The sequence below is a fragment of the Dinoponera quadriceps genome, unplaced genomic scaffold (assembly GCF_001313825.1).
Source record: "Dinoponera quadriceps isolate SergipeBrazil2010 unplaced genomic scaffold, ASM131382v1 scaffold405, whole genome shotgun sequence".
NCBI lineage: Eukaryota > Metazoa > Arthropoda > Insecta > Hymenoptera > Formicidae > Dinoponera > Dinoponera quadriceps.
This window is the reverse complement of record NW_014554754.1, coordinates 143585-163377: the sequence shown is the minus strand read 5'-3', so window position 1 is coordinate 163377 and position 19793 is coordinate 143585. Positions and strand designations below refer to the sequence as shown.

General features: G+C 45.4%; 1 protein-coding gene across 1 annotated transcript in view; it reads right to left on the bottom strand.

The window, feature by feature from the left end:
• The window catches only part of LOC106741305 (monocarboxylate transporter 10), a 69363-nt gene that overhangs the window by 48192 nt on the left and 1378 nt on the right, over nucleotides 1-19793 (bottom strand). The window lies entirely within an intron of this gene.

Sequence of the window (19793 nt, the reverse complement as noted above, 5' to 3'; positions counted from 1 at the left end):
TCAAAACCCCCCCCCCCCCCCCCCACCGGTTAACTCGTTTTTATGCGATACCTCGCTCGGAATCTTTCCCGTGTACTCGTCGCGCAGCAACGAAGGACAACGCTCGATCGTCGCTCGAAAGGCCGTCGCGTTGCGTACACATTCACAGTTGCATCGTAAAATTAATTAATAGTTATTACGCGCCGGACGATGTCCGATATTTGTGTCGAAGGCATTTCTGCCCCGGACGGGGCGAGCGGGCTCGCGAACTGAGCGAAATTCTATCCCTTCAAATTATCGACAGATGATCAAATAGCAAACCCACCGCAAGCACCGCTAAGCATCGAAGGGCTGCAAAACGAGCTAATTGCAGCGCTGCAAACGCGCCAAGAGGCTCGATGCGCGCGACTCGCCGATGTGCCGCCGCTCGTTCGTCATATTCGCGCGCACAGTGCGCGCGCTGAGCCGATTAATTAGGCTCGATCGATACCGGGCTAGGAAGGATTTTTTACCCCTCCTCCTCGTGTGCGCTTTTTTCGCTCGCGCAAGAAAGCCGGTGAATCTCGCGTCGTCCTCGTATGCGGCTGCTCTTTGCGCGCACGGCAAAAAATAAGGTCGGTCGATTTCGCACCTCCATTTGCGCGAGTGCCATTTCGAATGAATTATTATCGCCGGTGTTATGAAGTACCCTGCGGTAATTGAGCAATTTGAGGGCCTCTTCTCGCGTAAGTACGCGATATAATCCAATCTGCCGTGGTACGACAAGTGCGACACGGATGAAAAATCTAAATGAAGACGGGACGGGAAAAAAATCTGAACGACAAATGTGAAGGCTCTGCGCGCGCACCTCCAGTCCCCACTTTGCGATTAATTTATTCGTGGTCGCGCGTGGTCGCGGCACGATCCCGCACGCTTGAATTTTGGAAACGGAATTTGCCGCGAAATCTTACATATTCCGGCTCGAATCGGAGAGCGTCCTTTTAATGGAAAATTAATACGATGCTAATTGCACGATATTATAAATTACAGGTTGCGACTGAAATGATAACCTCTTCCCCGAAGTCGCACAAATTCGAGAACTGAAATAAAAACGTGTCCTCATCTGCGCGTATATAAATCCGCGTAGATAAGAGATTTCAATCTCGGAATTTTCGGGCCGGGCATAATAAAGGGCTTTTTCACGCGGCAAAACTGTTTCTTTATGGCGTGAGATAATCACTTGGCGCCATAAATCGCGGTTGCGCACGTGGACAGCGGCAGATATCTATGAGCGATGCGATACTTTCCGCAGATTATACGTCCGTTGATGTTCGCGCACGCTCGAATCGTTATTCGCGCGAATTTCTGCTTGTGTGTACACCGAACATTCGATCAGCCGTCCGCAAACAAGACGTAGATCGTGGCTGTGTCAACGCCCGAAGTGGTGCTTCTTGTTAAATCGCTACGTAGTGTCGCCACCACGAGTGGAGCGGAAGCGCGTGCGAAAGCGCGGATATGGCGGTTGAAAGACGGAAGGAACGTTCCCTCTCTTTCTCTTTCTCTCTCTCTCAAGAGAGAGTTACGTTCCAAATTAACCGATAAACTTGCAGCGGCATGTTTACGCGGTTAGATTCAGTATATTCCCGCGAGATTCGATTTTAATCACGATATATTCTCTCCCGGCTCGAAATTGAGCCATGGCCGCCTTTTGACTTGAAATTTTAATTCCTATTCACTTTCGGACCGCTTTCAATTTTGGATAATGTTGAAAAAGTTGGCGATGTTAAAACCGAGCCTTTTCCGGCTTTTGAAGCGGCGCGCTTCGATTATCTAAATGGAACTTTGCCATATCGGCGTGTTATGGCGCTATCGCTCCGATGCTCTTCTCTCTCGCAATCTGTAACGACCGTATAATTTCTTCTCCCGAAGCTATGCGAACGATGTCGTTAATCTGCCAGCATCGTCGTGTCTTGAGGAATTAAGACAAATATAGTAGGCCATTAGTAAAGTAGCGGCCGTGAACGGTGACACGGCGGAGAGAGCACCGCTGGAAAAAGCGGCGCGTCGAATAGACGTCCGCTTTGTAACACGGTGTTTCTACTGCGGTCGAGAATTTATAAGTTCAACCGGCCGAGAGAGTGTGTGTATTAGGATGAGCAGAATTTGTAACAGCTCGGGAACTTGGAGCGAATTGCGAGCTCGCCCGGTTGTTTTGCAACACGCATAACTACTTCGCGTCTCTCTCTCTCTCTCTCTCTCTCTATTGTACCGTTAGAGATCGCGAATATTAATCACTCCGTCGCGCGCGAACGAGAGATTTTTTGATGGTCTCGCGTAATACACGCGTAGTATAATATCGTATATTTATTCTCCTTTGTCAGCGGGCGCCAAGACCGGATTTTAACGATCAATAATTCACCGACTAGAATAAACTGTCAAATTTTCGCGAAAAAAAGAGACGTGCCGAAAGCTTTCCGCCGCAGCGTGCATTTCTCGGCGTTTCCGCGAGGTTACACGGTTGGGACGGATCGCAGCGATGCCCGAGCGATGCCGCCCGATTCTGCGGCTTTCGGACGTAGTACACCGAAACGCAGTTACGCCAATCTCCGCGGCTGCGACCTGGCGTAAAAAATAGCTGTCGATACTTGTTGATGGCCTGTTAAAGGGGAGATGGTATCGCGATTTGCAAACTCAGCGGATAGTTTCTAACGCGCACTTTACCATCGCGGCTGTCTCTCGTTCGCGCTCTCATTCGCTGTACAAGGGGATAGAGGCCCATTTTCCGGTCGTCATTATTAACTCTCGCACTCATCCACTGTGCAGGTACCCGAGCGCGCCGTAAATGTTGAATGAATCGTAAATGGCGCTGCAACAAGCGCGCAAGCTCGCTCGCGCAAGCTAGCTCGAACCAGCGTTTCGTACGTCTACCTCGACTGCGTGATTCTATTTTAGCTCGGATTTCAGAAGTTAACGGTTGTCATAAATAAAAGAAGAGAGAGAGATAGAGAGAGAGCAATGCGAAGGCAGCTCGGCGGCTCGTTAAGCAGAGGGCAATTCGAGTCGCGCATATTCGTACTCGCGATGAGATCAGAATCGCAGAGCGTCGCATCGTTCGCGGATGTGCAGCCGCGTCGATAAAACGAACGAATCCGCCAATCGTGTCGCGACTTTAGTTTCGATAAAATTCTATTGACGAGCCAATCGTGTATAGCAGATTACACGCAGTAATTATAGATTGGTCGCTCATTGCAAATATTAATTTAATAGCTCGAATAATATTTGGATATTTATAATTTCAGCAAACATCGGAAGAAAGAGAGAGAAAGAGAGGGATAACACTGCAATTATATGCACGTGGATATATGGGACAAAATGTGCAAACTGGAAACACGGAATCACGAGTTTAGAGAGGCTTTTTAATTGTAACCCGTCTGTACGTCTGAAACAGAGACTAGTATATCGCGTAACGTTGTTCATAACTATTGAGCGATATTACCGGAATTACATAGTTTCGAAGGTACGTCTATAAGCTGGCGAGCGCGCGCGCACTGAACTTCAATCGACTCGTTTGGCAGCAATCCGTTCGATTTGTCGATTAATTTGGTACTTTGAGAGTACAGACCGAGCCCCGATACTAAAGGGCCGCCAACTCGATTCGATCAACGAGCAAACGTTAATCCGAACGTCTGAGATCCCTGAATTAAGATTAATGCGCGAGCGAGTATTGCGCGTAGTGAGCGATGATGATCGGATTATGGTTGCCAGCGCCGGATTTTGTTGCGTCGTTTTTTTTCTTTTTACGCGTGGACCGTGAAAAGGCGAAGAGGCGATATATTTGAGATCCTTGCGATTCTTGGTTGAGAAACATCGAGCATCTATTTTCATGCTTATTGAAGAGTCACTCACCGATATTATTTCACTGTCTCGTGTTTCACCGACAATACGCGAGTATTCTTCGCCGAGAGGCGCAACAGCAGAAGATAAACATTTCATTAACAGTGATCATAAAAACGAAGTTCTCCCAGTCTGTATGCAAAATCCCCTATATATAATCCCATAATTAATTAAAACTTCTTTAATAAAGTCTCATTCACCTCTCGTCGTTCATAACGACTCGGCTAAACGAGAAAGCAACACGGGGTCGAGTTCTTAGCGGCGACGGCGCCGCTGGTAATTAAAACGGTTTCGTATTGAATCTCGATATTTAATGCGAAACCTCACAATCATCGTCGTTCCACGAATAAACCATTAGAAGCGGAAGGTTTCGCGATTCCTTCGCGATCTCGTGGGGCGCATGTCGCACACAACGCAAATTTCGCCCTCATCTATCAAAATACCTTACGCGTCGTCTCTTCGAAAAAACAAAAATGCGCAAACGAAGATACCCTGTATTCGGGGGGAGGGAGGGGGGCAAATTATGTAATAAGAGAATTCCTCCTCGTCTCTCTCGTATCGGATATCGAAGCACGACCGAAAAGCGAGCGCTCCGTTGTACTCGCCGCGCAGCGGCAAAATATTTTGCGCGAGGAGAGATGATACGAAAGGTTCCGATTCGACCTCGAGAGAGAAAACGGAGCAGATGGAATTACTTAGGGTGCATTATGCGCGGCCGGTGCTAAATGCATCGACCGCGTCGCAGACGCAAGAGAGCCGCGGCCGAGAGAGAGAGAGAGAGAGAGCTATCGTTGCGGCGTTCGCTCTCCGCGGCAGGATTCCCGATGCCGAAAAGGGTTAATAGCGGGATCGCGAATCCATTGTCCGGTTACTCTGCCTAATGGCAAAAGACGACACTCGTCGTCGAGGTACCACAGAGTCCCGGGGACAATACGTGGATTGAATTATGGTAGCGTGCGGGACGAGCTTTTGTCCAGCGAGCTCGGGGTCGTTCGCAGAGGTCGGACACGATGTCGGGGGGCCTAAATCTTTTGTGCTAAGACGGTTAATTATTACTTCCGTAATCTCGCGGTATGGCGGTGCGTCTGTGAATATATACACCGGCGGGACGACCTGCATAATTCTCCTGCCGGGGGGAGGGGGAGGGGGTCGAATGAGCGCACGTCCGGATGCGCTCGCCCACCCCCAGTCCCCCTCGAAGCGTCTTGAGACAAGTTCGTAGATCCTCGTGATTTATCCCCGCTTTTATGCATCGATCGGTCATAAATCAAGTATTTATGTCCATTCCTCTTCTTTACGTACGTTACGCATGAAGAGAGGGATGTTTTGTCCCGGAACCTTTTTCTTCATTTCGCCCGCGCGCGCGCTTTGTCTCACAAATCTCGAATCGATTTTCCTTTCGACAAGAGAATACGAATAAATTGAACGCGCGCTATACTTCCGTTGACCGCCCGCTTTGATATTTTCGAGCCACGCTCGAGTGTATATACCAAGCCAAGAGCTCGAATTAAGATTTCGCTGAAACGTAGAACGCTCTTATTTATCTACGACCCTCCTCGGGAAGCACTTCGAAATGTTACGACTCACGTTCCTCAGTGCCGATCAAGGAATTATTTTCCCGGCACTTCCGCGCACCATCCAACACGTGCGTGTGAAAAGAGCGAATGTATCATGCCCGGCATTTTCTTCCGGGTCGCCGCATGCCGGTGCGATTCGATGAGTCGAAGAGCTATCGCCGTAGGTACCGACGAGGCGAGATGGCGATGGTACATTATTCTCCCGGAGGATTAATTTGGAGGCAGCTAGCTCGACGATTCTCGCCTAATTGTCGCGATCCCAGTTACGGAGGGGGGGGGTCAGAATACCCGATGAAGAGAGAGGTGGATGGCGGGGCTGGTCGGGGACACCCGCGTCGCAGCCAGGTAGATTACACAGGTACATCAGGCCAGCGACACGTAAATTTCTTCGTCATCGTCGTCGTCGTCGTCTCTCTCTCTCTCTCTCTCTCTCGCTTACTTCGTCATTGTTTCTACTCGCCGTCCAAGCCTAGCGCGGATATTAATTCACGCCAAATTACGATCGCAATATCGCCGCGCTTCGATCAGTTTTGATTACGCGCCATACCTCGTGTGTGCACGCGTTAATCCCGATTTTGTTCGAGCACCACTCGTAGCTCGCAGTTATTGCTAATAACTTGTTGCGTGCGTTGCGAACAATTGCGATTTCGCGCGATTTTCCTCGTTGTTATCGTTAATTAGACACTCGTTAAAATCTTGCGTACTCCTCGGACTCTGGCGGGCGTGTGTGTGCACAATTGTTTATAAAACGGCGCATCGGTAATATGCAAGAAGCAAACGCGAATTATTTCGATAGGGCATGTTTATTTATAAATGAGCAGCTTACAAATGGCGTATTTACAGAGTAAATTTTCGCTGCCGTAACATAACAGGAGCGCTCGCTAACGTAACATAACGCGACACAACGCGAGAACGAGCTCAAGTATTATTCCGCGCGCCGCACATTCGTATGTAAAAATATTTCTGTCCTTTTAAAATCCTCTCCGGCGTAGCGCACAATCCTTTCGTAAGAATGTGTCCCGCAGAGATGTCCTTTGTTTAAGAAGGAAAAGTCAAAGACCAGGCCCGACGAACGTCCAAAAAACGTCTCTGAAAGATTACGACGACTTTCGGCTCGTTTTTCTGACTTTATTACGACGGATCCCGAGCACTGTTCTCGCGGTTCGCTAATTTTCGATTCGATGAGAGTAACGATAACGAACACTATTGAACGCGAGCTACGATTTTTGCACGGAGAAAAATTTTGCTAGAACAGCAAATGTTTGTCAATATAGTGACAGCAAAAGAAAATTTGTTTTCTCGGTGTGAAGCATCTTTTATTTCCGCGCATTTCTCCCGTAACGTGCAGTCGCACTGATTCGAGCGATAAAGGATCTAGTTAGCGTGCCGGAAGTGCATCTTTAGATATATGACGCTCATCCGACACCAGTATTTCTTTCGTAATTGCTGCGATTCGCAGACGCATTCTTCATTTCGCCATTGAAATCCACAGAGACCGCGGGACCGGAAAAGGGGTCGGGGAAAGTTAAGATATCTTGAGAAACATTCCCCACATTGATACCTAACGTTGCGAACTCGAGCACGTGTGTACGAATTTCTCAAGGGCTTTATGTCGCCGGCACGGTGGGTAGCAGCACCGGTTAAACCAATCTTCACATGTTATTAAATGCTCGTCTTCATAACGAGGGTAGATCGATCGATAGGTGTACGAAATAAAAAAAAAACTGCGGTCGAGGCGGTCCGTCGAGATCGCGAAAAAGTAGTAAACTGTTGATTGTATCGATTGAAAACTCGTCCGACACGCGAGGTGTCGTCGCGGCAAATATACGTGTACTTCTTATTGCGACTTTCTCGAGCGACATGTTATTGCGGTTCTAGTTTTGCCCGTTTGTGACGCAACCTACACTTGACTCGCGCAAACAAAAGTTTAATTTGAGGCTCGATCATCGAGCCGCACATAGCATCAAAAAATCTAAAATGTTTTGAACACGTAAAGAAAAAAATATACAAGAGAGATAAGGGAGAGTCGAGGCAATTTTAACATTTTATCTTCCGTAGCTTTTGTTTTTCAAAATTTCGCAATAAAAATTGAGACTGATTTGTTACCCTACTGAGAAAGTTTGTATTAAGTTTGAATGGATTACTTTAGAAATTAAAAACGTAATTAAATAAATTGTAAAGTCAAATATTTTTTCCCAAATCTTCCCTGTACCATGGAGAAACAGCTGGACAGGGAGAATTGAGGTAAAGTAATAGAAATAACTATACTTAAATTATTAATGTATTTATTATTTTTATCGCAACTCTCCTTGATTGACTTCTTTACAAATAGCTGCTCAAATTTTTAAGTTAAACATTGAGTTTACTTAGCATAAAGTTTACTAAAGCATACTTGTACTGTAAAGCTTGAGAACTGTATATTAAAATATGTTGAATAAGATTCTTATAAAATGCAACTACCAAAGAAGATATCATAAATATTATAGTAAGGAAGCAATCACTTTCGATAGTCAACAATGATTTTACTTATCTTGATTTAAAATTATAATCTTAGCAATTTGGTAAACTAAGTTTTCATATATGTCATACAGAGATACATCAGCTCTGTTTCAGTCAAAAATATACTACCAACTTTCAGAAAAGTTAGAAAGAAAATAACAATGTCTCAATTCTCCCTGGATACCAAATTTCCCTCATTTCTTCTATATATATATATATATATATCCCCAAATAATACGCGCAACTGTATTGCATTTCGGAGTTTCGCGGATAAGTTTGAATTTCGCATATTGTTTTATACTTAACTTTTTTTGTTACATATATATAACAAAAAAGTTAAGTATAAAACAATATGCGAAATTCAAACTTATCCGCGAGACCCCGAAATACGATACGGTTGCGCGTACTATCTGGGGATCGCATTAACATATCCGGCCATTATCATTATTGTATATCCTCTATTAATCTCAATTTGGCATGCACACATCGAATTGTTATTATAGACGAAATAATTGTACAAACATCCACTCGGCATTGTTGATGAGCTTTCGTGCGCGTGGTCGTTTCTTTCGTCTGCTGCGGCTTCGCGTGCCAGAGGGAACGAAAGAGAGAGAAAGAGAGAGGGAGTACCTTTCCACTCGATGGAGCAAAGATTTAGGTGAAGCGGAGCTGAAACCGCCGGTGTTGAAGATCTTTAAAAGCTTGCACTCGCTCAGGAGCTCCGTAAAAAAACGTGCCGGGGGAAACGGCAGACAGTGCCGGGGAATCAAGAGAGCTCGCTGATTTTATTCGCGTCCCGGGAAGTTAGTCTGAATTTATCTAGTATTCATTAAACTCAGCTTGGAAACCATCGTCGCGACTTTCGGGAAGAGAGAGAGAGAGAGAGAGAGAGAGAAAGAAACGCGGGCAGAATATCTCGAAGGATTATCCGTGCGCAATAATCCGAAACCGTTTGAGGCCCGCGTGAGGACGCGGTAAGACCCGTTCTTCTCAAATACTCTGTGCCATGATATTTGCGGCATAAACAGTACGAGTGTGACCGCAAATATGAAGTGACGTCATAACCGTTTTGAAAGGATACGACGAAAGAGAAAAGAGAAACGGCAGTGTCGCGGCATCACGAGTAGGGGAAAAAGGTCGGAATTGTTTCACCGGCATTTCAACGGATGTCACATCGATAGACCGAAGAGAGAGAGAGAGAGAGAGAAACACACAAGCCGCGACTGTCGCGTGTCTTCCCGACTGACTGATATTACAGTTTAGTCAATGTAGACAGTTTCGAAATGCAGACAGATTTCCGCTATCTGTACAGTCGGGTCCGCAATCGCGCGACGCGGAAGTTCCTGAAGCAGCGATCGAGCCCGGGTCGCTCGAAGTCGAGTGGTAACGAATGACACCGGGAGATTGGTGGTGCGCGTCCTCCGCGCGCCCGGGTGGTACCCGGGAAATGACCGTGCATCGGGAAAATTAATCTTCGAGAGGTTGAGGGGGGAGGGGAGTGTGCGTTCGCCCATTCGCGCGCGCGGGCGAGAAGGTTTTTCTCGTATCTCCTCGCGGCGACGGACGGTCGTTTCACGAGCCGGATATAAAAGCCGTTTTCCCGACATTTCGCCTTTCTCTCGTCGCGCCCCTTTTTACATTGTTCCGCCGGTCCCGCTCAATGAGATTCGATCGCACTCGTAACAAGAACTCGACCGTGGGCGCTCGCTCGCTCGCGCCATTACGTCGCACTCCCGTGCGACGACACCCCGGGAAATTGCTTGTTGCGACTCCAGTTTGACCCAAACCCGCCGTGCTTCCGCATGAGGTGACATCATTCGCGCGCGCGGTCCGTTTAGGTCGATATCGTCTGTTATCGGCAGCTAGTTTTTATATTACGTGCGTGTACACCAGCCCGATGGGAGATGAACGTTGTAAAATAAATGTACTTTTGCGAGACGATTCGCGCTGAGACAGATTTATATGCGCATTGCGCTCAAAGAGCATAAATTCGCGTTAAGCAGTATGTATATATGTGTGTGCAGTTTTTTATACTGTGTTTTCGGCGCTTTTTCGGAGAACTTCGTTTCACCGTTCAGGATGTACGTGTGTATATGTGTTGTTTTTTTTCTTTTTTTTTTCTTTTTTTTTTTGAAAAACGAACATTACTTTTGGAATACGCGGTTACATAGCGTGATATCCTCTTGGAAAATTAAGAGGAAGTAATTTTTCTGCGGAAAAACGTAAAACGGTTCTCTCTCTCTGCGGAGAGATGCGAAACGTAAAGTAATGGTGTACCGGGCCACCATGCTGAGTTTAAAAACGCAAAACAACCTTTTATATTTATTCATTTACCGTGACATTCGCCGCCGGAGACTCGAAAAGCTTGAAATGTGAATCTAAGAGGAAAAATTATTTTAATATTGCTGTGTATATACGTTCCCCTTCGTACATCTCGCGAACGGACATTAATTACTCGAATCGAAAATTATTTCTTGGAACGCGTATTTGTACGTACGAACGTCAGAGACGTGCTTATTGCGAAGGAATAAAAGCGATAGAACTCCTATAAAATGTAAAGAATTTCGGCGCACAGAGGCGAACGAACGAATGCAACGAGAACGCTTTACCATCCGTACTGAACGTTCGACTGTCGGCCGTTAATTTGGGAAATAATTGCGCTCGTTTCCACTAAGCGTATTTTAAACAACAGATTTATCCGATAACGCACGAGATTGCGTGGGCCTGCGAGGGATGTTTGCTTTGTTACACGACACGTTTCCCGTGGCGCTTCGCTGCAAAAATCCGCCCTACGATTTGCGGAACAAATATGCCGGAATATTTATCAAAGTGCTGAACAATTTAAATTTGCAGCCGGCGTGGCAGCGCGCACGAATTTGTGGATACAACGAAAAAAATGTTTACGCTGCCATAACTTAGCGAGCGGTTATTCGCGAATGCGCACAATCATTGTTCGGACGATGCAGTTATGTCGTGAGTTTTTGCGAAGAGATTTAATAAAATCTGCGCGTTTCTAGTGCACGTTCCATTTACGGATTTCGCAAATGAACGAACGAACGCCACACACACGGTACAAATTGTAGCGACCCGATAAAGGTCAAGCATTAATCCTGAGATATTAACCGGGGATTCGATCGGTGTAACATTTGCAAATACACGAGTCTATGTATATACGCTGGTCCTTGAAATGAAAAAAAAATATTAGTACATAATCCAACGAGCTTCCCACCGGCCAAAACTTCCAAAAGAGTTTCAAATCACGAAATAGGTACTCGGAGTTGAAGAGAGAGAGAGAGAGAGAGAGAGACTTCGGAAACCGCAAGTTCCCAGCTTCGAAGTTTCTACGTGTAACTTTCAAATTACCAACGGCGCCGCTTCACTTTTTGTACTTTATGTTAATATTTCTACGAGTAATTTTTTTTTCGAGAAACTTTCGGTGAACCGCGACTATCGTGAATTTCCTCGGAGACAAATCGGCGCTATACGTGCGCGAGGGCGTTTTCCAAAGCACCCTGTACGGAGCACGGTCTGTATATGTCGGGATTGTGTGCGGAGCTCCGGCTGCCAATATCCTGAAAATTCGATAATTCGCTCCCATTTTCGGTGACTCCCGCGCCAATGGCTTACGTGTGTGTTCGCGCGGAGTGCCGATGTTCCCGTGTTCGAACCGATACCGAGGCTTAACCACAGGTTACAAACCTTAATCGTTACCCGTCGCGCCGCGCCCGTCCCGTCTCATTAATGAAATCTACGGCCGAATACAGCGGCCGCGAATGCGGGTAGCTTTCCCTCTCTGTCTCTTATCTATCTACCCCTCTTTTTCTCTCTCTAACTCTCTTCGGAACGGCGATTTATTCCTAACTTATAATCGAACATATCCTTCGTCTTATATCACGACGAACGTTGAATTTCGCTTAATTCATCTCGAGCGAATCAATTGGCTAACGAACGGGGAATGGTTATACACGGCACGACCTATAATTGCCGTTGAAGAAAAATACGGATTTCTCCGGCGAGTCGGAGATGTTTCTCTTTCACTCAACGTTTCGTGTTCATTTTTCGCGGACGAACGGCACACTCTCCGTGCACAATTTAATATCCAGCGAACGCACGTGAAAGATTCACGCGTAGGTAACAATTCGCGCGAAACAAGCTTGGATTTATACGAACCAGGCGAGACAATGGCGCGTTTCCATCTTCAATATTGTCGCCGGAAAAACGAAACCCCGGTAATATACCTGCACGCCGGTGGACACCGCGTTTCCTTCAGCCGGTCCATTAACGAGTGCTTCCGCTATACCACTTCCCAACACAAATACGCATCGTATACACACACACACACACACACACACAAATATTGATATCTTAAAACTACCGCTACTATCAGGAGCGATCTTTTAGTTAAACATTTACAACATCTGCCGCACTAATCCACGAATGTCCGCAGGAAAAGAGCATATTGTAGAAAATCGATAAATTCCAGAATAAACTTAACAAGTAGGCTTTTTGTCCTTCAAATGCAGTGCATATTTTACCTGAGGGGTAAAATACCATTTTTCGCACGGGCAAAAATGTTCACACGCGAGAGAAATATCACACTACGCGTGGATTTTATTCTCGCTCGCCTACGGCTTATTAACCGATGACGCGTGATATTTAAACTGACGTTGAAATTATTGGACCGAGCTGATGATTTTTAGTGCCTGGACACGTAACTATTCTGTACCGTTCTATAAATTGTCCAAGATAAAAATCGTCGAAAAGATTTGTCGAGAATTATCGGAAAGGAAATCATTCCAGATCCCAGCAAAAGTTATCGCTTTCGCCATAATTGTCCCCGAGTCGGTCTGCTCCGATTTAAACGTCCCCTCCCCCGCTCAGCCCCCCGTTCGCAGCGTACACCGTTAGGCATCCCTTCCGTTAGCCGTTAGCCTCGCGCGATGTGACACCCGTTGCATCTAAGTAAAATCGATTGCGCCGGCGGTATGCTCGCGGTGCATCGTTTCATTAACCCGATATCAGGAGATAGGACGGCGAATAAAAAGGATCGGCCGGCGCGGAAATGCCAGTGCCGGTCCGCGCGAGCGAGCTAAACGTAATGGTAATTTATGGCGGGTAACTAATTGCCCTCACCACCTCTCTCTCTCTCTCCCTCGCGAGCATACCCCCGGACGATATTTCAATGGCTAAGTTCATAGTCCGAGCCGGCGTCGCGCTTTTTTCGCACGCTCGCGTGTACGAGACGCGCCCGCCTTCTCTCCTCGGCCGACGACAAGAAGCCGACCTTTCCCGCCACCGCCAAAATGAATCACCTAAGCGGCTGACGGGAATTTATTCTCGATCGTACACGCAGGAGACCGGATCCGCACGAGACGGATCCTGCGGCGATTCTGTCCGCCCCCGTGATGGCGGAGGTGAGTTAACACGCGTCGCGACGAGATCATGATGTGGGAGAGACGTTGACGAAAAAATATGCGGGTTTAACGTTGAACGAATGACGCAGTTGGCGAGATCCACCTCAGGATCTGATTTCAGAATACTGTTAGCTGTTCTTCCTCTCTTTTTTATCTTCCAGCATGACTGTGCCGCGAATACGCAAAGTACTTTAAGATTTACGCGCGCCGCTTCGCACGACGGCGAGACTCTCTTTGACTGATCACAAATTGACTTTCGTCCAAACATCACGTGTAGTTTAGAAGCCATTAGTGAGCTTCAAGTTAAAGCCTCCCCGTGACCCATATTTCAGAGTTACTTAATAGAAATTTTAGATAACGAAACTTTGCGCTCCCCAATTTCAAGTAGGCTATACTCGAATACAGAAGATCTTAATTTAATCGGGAAATATGAAAGATATCAGCGGAGAGACGAATAGCTATTGAAATTTCCGACAGGGTAAGATCGTCCGAGAGTCTCCGTGCGCGAGAAGCGCGGATATAAATCTTTGGTTACCCTGCATGCGACAATGGTATATGGCGAGAAGTGAAACCGCAAACCGTATCGCATACATCACTTAAGCGTGACAGCGGTCGCGAACGTGCGTTGATGCTTCCCCACGTGTGTCCCGAAGAGTTTGATAATCGCGTTTTCATCGGTTTCGATTGGTCTTCTAACACGACCTCGACGATTCGACGAGGCTTCGAAAAACCAAGAAAATATAAATCATCCAATAAAGCTAACCAATGACAGAGGTGCGAAAGAGGATTGCGTCGCTCGCTCGAAAGGGTTAGACGCGCAAAGATCGCCCCACGCGATATGTGTATTACAATAGAACCCATTTGTAATCATAATCTGGCGGACAAGCCCAATTCGTACGGCGGACACCCGAGGCATGTTCTATGCTATCTGTACTTATTAGCCAAAAGTACCCGCGTAACTCGACACCTTCGCGATTTGCACGAATTTGCATCGCATCGAATTCACTCACGACTCAACGATGTTTCATACTCGAGCGTGGCTCTTTCTTTCCTTCTTTTTTTTTTGTTATAGGAATATCCCCTCTTGAGGGGGGGGGGGATCAGCGGTGATAAAGGGATTTAACGAGATCGATGACCGCGGGCGTTCGATGAGTACGTAAAATGCACGGGCCGGCCGAGTCTTACGCGCGAAAAAGAGGAGACACCGGCCAATAATTCACCGTATTCATTGTACTTTCATTGTACCCTATTGGTTGGCACAGTTCCCGTAAATGAATAGAAGCGAGAGTACGTCGCGCCGGCCAGCGCCGACCGTGAAACACGCGACACGGAATAAAAATTCAATCGCTTTTCCATACTCGATGAACTCCGAGCGCGTTCGGCTGCTGCTTACTTTGTACACAGGGCCAAAATGTTGTCCGATCGTGAAATACATTTCCGCCACCGTGTAACGACAGCCGCAATTTCCCCGAACGTGGCGTACTTATTTGTCACTCTAATTTTCCCGTCACGTTTCTCCGTCACGTATGTAAACTCAGCGCGTGTTAATTATTTAATAAAGAAAAATATATACATATCTGAGGAGAAAGCGACGAGGAAAGTATAATTGTAGCAGGTAGCCATTAATTTCATAAATGGACTTCACTCCTAAAGAAAAAATATTAATCCGAAAATTACTTATTAAAACGTAAAATGTTCGATATCAAAGAACGATAAAAATAACAACGTTTAATTAAAAGTAAAATATTGTTTTAANTTTTTCACTGGCGGACGACATTCCTGACCACGTGCGCGAATATTGACGCGATTAATAAAAGAGAATCCGTTTAACTAAAATAGCTTTTAACGAAATTGAAGAAATACCGGAATCCCCGACGAAAGACGCGGAATATCGTGCAAAATTCAAAATTCGCGTTCATTCTCGGACGAAAGTCTCGCGTTCAATTTTCCACGTTGTCTATCTCTTTTCTAAACCGGTAAAATAGGAAATGCGTTTGTTATTTATTCTTTACGGCGAGATATTACTGTGATACAGCTGCAGCGTGCAGCACATTAACGTTACGCAATTCCGCCGTGATGTCGACGTGTCGGTTCTTTCCGCGTGAAAATTTTTCGCAAATGCGACTATGTTCACGGCACGGAGAGGGAGGGACTTTCGAACGCGCGAACTCTTTTACGATTCTGTCGACGAGAGAGGCGGACTCCGCGCCAATTTTTACTATCGATTTCCGAACACGAGCGATTCCCGTGCGTTGATTTGCGCCCTCGTCGTAAATTTAACGTGTACTAAACGAAGTTGCGTATTACGTTCGTGCGGTACAGCGGCGCGTTTGTAGGAAACAGTACATTGTGCACACACGAGTCATACACGAGGTCTTCGGCTCGTATTCCCATCGCGGATTTAACACCGAACAACGCCGGGCTGCGGTTCTACAGAATGTAAACGAAGGCCCGGAACCGAGCAGCCATATTTGACGCTAAATGCTCGACGAGAGGCGCAAGAGAGGCGATGTGTGTGTGTGTGTGTGTGTGTTTTCTCGGCCTAAATACGCCGTTCCGCGTGAAAGTGGTGACACTATGACGGATTCAAGCACAAAATTTTCGGTCAAAAAGCGCCCGGGTTTATTTATAGCGCAACAGTAAAGCGCGCACACGGAGGAGGCGATGCATTGTTTAAGCACAGTCGATTAAGCACAGTCTGTCCAACGTTGCTCCGATCCCGTCCCTTAAAACACACGTTTAATGAATCGACTTGGTAGAGACGACCGTCGCGTGTAAGACCGGGCGCCGTCGGGTTTGCGGTATTTACCGGCGACCGCGTCAAACGCTGAAATCGATCGTCGCCGAAATTATTATATATAAGAAGCTGCTCTGATAAATAAGGTAACGAGAAGCTTTCGCATTAATTATCGGTTCACCTCGACACGCGACATGACGTCTCACCTTACGTATCGACGAGAGACCTCTTCGTAATTAGCGTGATACGTCCCCTTCGGGACGCCTCGACGAAGAAACGAGTCGTGTCGGCGATCGAGGATGCAATTAGTTTCAATAAATGGCCGTTATGCCGAGAGAAAAAAGATGTCGACACCTTACGACGACAACTGTAGATAACGGATTTCCACCCCAGTTCATTCTCGGGATCTATTCGTTATTTTGTCTTTGATTATGTTCGCGCAGTCTGCCGCCCGTAAAACGTAAAACTCGGTCAACCATTTAACAGTCGCGCGATACAAAAGAGAGAGAGAGAGAGAGAAAAAAGCAAAAGAGGAAATTACGAATGATAAAACATACGAACTGTAAGCACCACCGCAAAAATTCTTGCGGACAATGCGCGCGACGTATCGGTGAAACATGTAAAATGAAACCAGTAATTATTACCGGTACATCCTTCCTTCCTCGAAAAAGTCGCCTCTGTTTATTCTTCCGGAATGTTACAAAAAGAAGAAAATATCGCGGTACACGCTAATTACACGCAAATGTATCACACCAGCGAGGCACGCATTTTATTCTTTTGACACACTAATTATTTTCCGTTCAGTAAATCGCCATTTCAGGAGATACTTTTTTCCCTTTCCATCCCTCCCTTTCCGTCACGATCTTAGAAATTAATAACGAGGATATTATCGTTTTATTACGTAATCTCGTAATACGATAGCGCCATTCTCGCGATATTGGGTTATATCAATATTTTACGAAACGTTAAACATATTTTCCGCGTAATAGCAATTATAAATTTATCGTAAATACGATATTATTCCGATATTTTGATCAATTGCTCCGGTTGTAGGGGGAACATTGTTATCATGCATGTGCCCGTATTTAAATCGGTCTTCGGTAGCCTTGAGCACAAAAATACATTATACCTTCATAAATATCGCAAGATATAAAGCAAATCAGATAACCTTGTAAATTAAAGGATATAGTAAATACGTTTCACACTGTTTTATTCACTGTCGTATATCAATATTTGTATATATGGGATATAAAAATTTATTGTATTTATTACCTATCCTTTAATTCGCAAACGGTGAATAGTTGAACGCTTTATCATTTATTAAAGATGTCCTCCATACTTTCCAGGCTTGAGCCGTACGTATTCAAAAATATCAGCTCCATTTTCGAAACGGAGAAGAGGTAAAATCGAAGTTCTGAGAAAGTCTAACGTATATAGATGCAAGACGAATAAATGATAATCGCAGCTTCGTGTGCACCGCAATAAATTTATTTTATCGGTAGAAGTATGTATTATTGTCTCTGTAATAGAATACATACACACGCGCAAGGGAAATCGCTACATAGAAATCACATCCGCGGGACATTCGCGAGAAAACTATCCTCCACAGTCTGATAAATAAATATAATAGTACGACGCTCTTGGAAGAAAACTACGAAAGATCCGAGTTGCGATATCAAAATTTGCCTTTATAAAACGAAGACGATGTTTGTATTCGTTTTGTGAGCAAACTCATTTTACGTAAGATCAACCAGCTTAATGTTCGGTTCAAGTTCTTCAAAACATACCAGGGCAACTTTTATATTCCGAATCAACAAAGTTGACTTTTGCCAAATCAAATATCTCTTTACGTTTCTTAGTAAAAATTAATATTCTTAGTAAAAATTATTAGACGGACGTAATGAACTTTGTTGGCATCAACGTGTATTTGCAGCGTCATAAAAAGTCATTAAAAACATATAAGTCATCGAAAATATATCAAGAAACATGACAATTTTAACCACAATTAATCATGAAAAATTGCCTATAGCCAGACATATAATGAGCAGATCTATATAGTCTAACCTTATAAGGCGCAAATGGTTGAAGCCGGATTTAATTAGACTGAAATGGCAGCGTAATGGCTGAAACGTACGCATCACGCTGGAACGTTTCAATACTGCGCTGTCATTCCGCGAGAGCGGAAGGGATGAAAGGGTTAAGGTTACCGTTACGCTTAACCGTGAACTATGAATTACGGTTGTCAGGCAACGAGGAAGGAATCCGTTATCAGTCCGGTGAAATACGCGTATGGAGATGGAGACTGTGTTCACTAATTCATGCGGCAATAACGTCGGCCCATATTTTGCATTCCGCGAAAATGGATTTGTCTGTTTGTGTGCACACCTACGAACGTACGCGCGTAAAGCGGCGGCAGCTTTGAGCATTTCGCCCCCATACGCGCACATGTACACGACGGATAAGCGCGACATAAGCGCGCTACGTGCTTCCTACGTACATGCACGCTTAGAGTTGAGATTTCGCGTGCGCATTCGTCGCAGCCGGTTCCTTCCTACGCGCCTCGATCAAGCGCCGTCAAGCGCTTTATCGAGCTTTCGTCAAATCGTGAGGTGCAAATTGATTACGCACACAAATCGCGCGCGCGAACACGCGCCGCATGCTAAGGAAGCATTCGTCTCCGCGCGAGTCAAGGAAACGCGCGAATATCTCTCGTCCGATATGTTACGGGTGCTCTCTACTTGGCCGTCTCGCGACGCGAAAGCTCGTTGATCAACGAGCTTGCCGTGCTATAAAAACTCTGACGCGAGAAGCAATCACGGGCTACGGCACGTTGGAGGTCGACCTTTGGAAATTTAACCAATCTTTTTGTTGCGTACCTTGTGCGTTTTTGACGAGTCACGTTACCTGTCGCTCTACCGACGTTATTATAAATCGCTACTAATTAACAAGGGAGAAATTTCAAAATAAATCTCTTTCAAATATCTTATCGTGTGATTATTTAATAGATCGGATTAATAGAATCGCAGCTTTTGTCTCGAAAGTTTACTTAATCTTTTGATTTGAAAACCGCTCGTCTAAAATCGCGAGAAAATAAATCTGCACCATTATCGAAATAATTGCGTTAATATCGGAATGTATTCTCAGCTCCAGAGAGGTACTTTATTGTCGTGTAAAGGTCGTTCAACAAAAAGCATGCGTAGTTGAACGACGATATTTTACAGCGATGCAATTAGCTCGCGCTTTGCAAGAACTTCCCGCAATCGTAATCGATTATAATGTATTTCAATTAAAATTTGCCGAAATGGATAAATTGATCAAATACTGCAACATTCCGTTAGTGGCGTCAGCTTGTCTCAGTGAATCGTAAATATTACGCTATCGAAATAAACAACAGGAGTGCTCGATTCACCTTAAAACATATTCGAGAGAAATGTTCCGCGTAACGGTGACTCTCGTGAAACATTTCCAAATGTTGCAAATGCGCGACAAAAGGTTAGAAAACGATTCGACAATCGATCGGTATAATTGTTAGACAAAATCAATGTAACCAATTTATTGTACGAAGATTGAACAAAATCGCAAAATTTTTATGTTTTAATAACGCGATCGAGGCAATATTGACGAGCGACGTGATGAAAGAAGGAATTAATTAAGCTTTGTGCTGTATCACACGTGATGTGTACAATTTCCAATATTCTCTATTATTATACCATA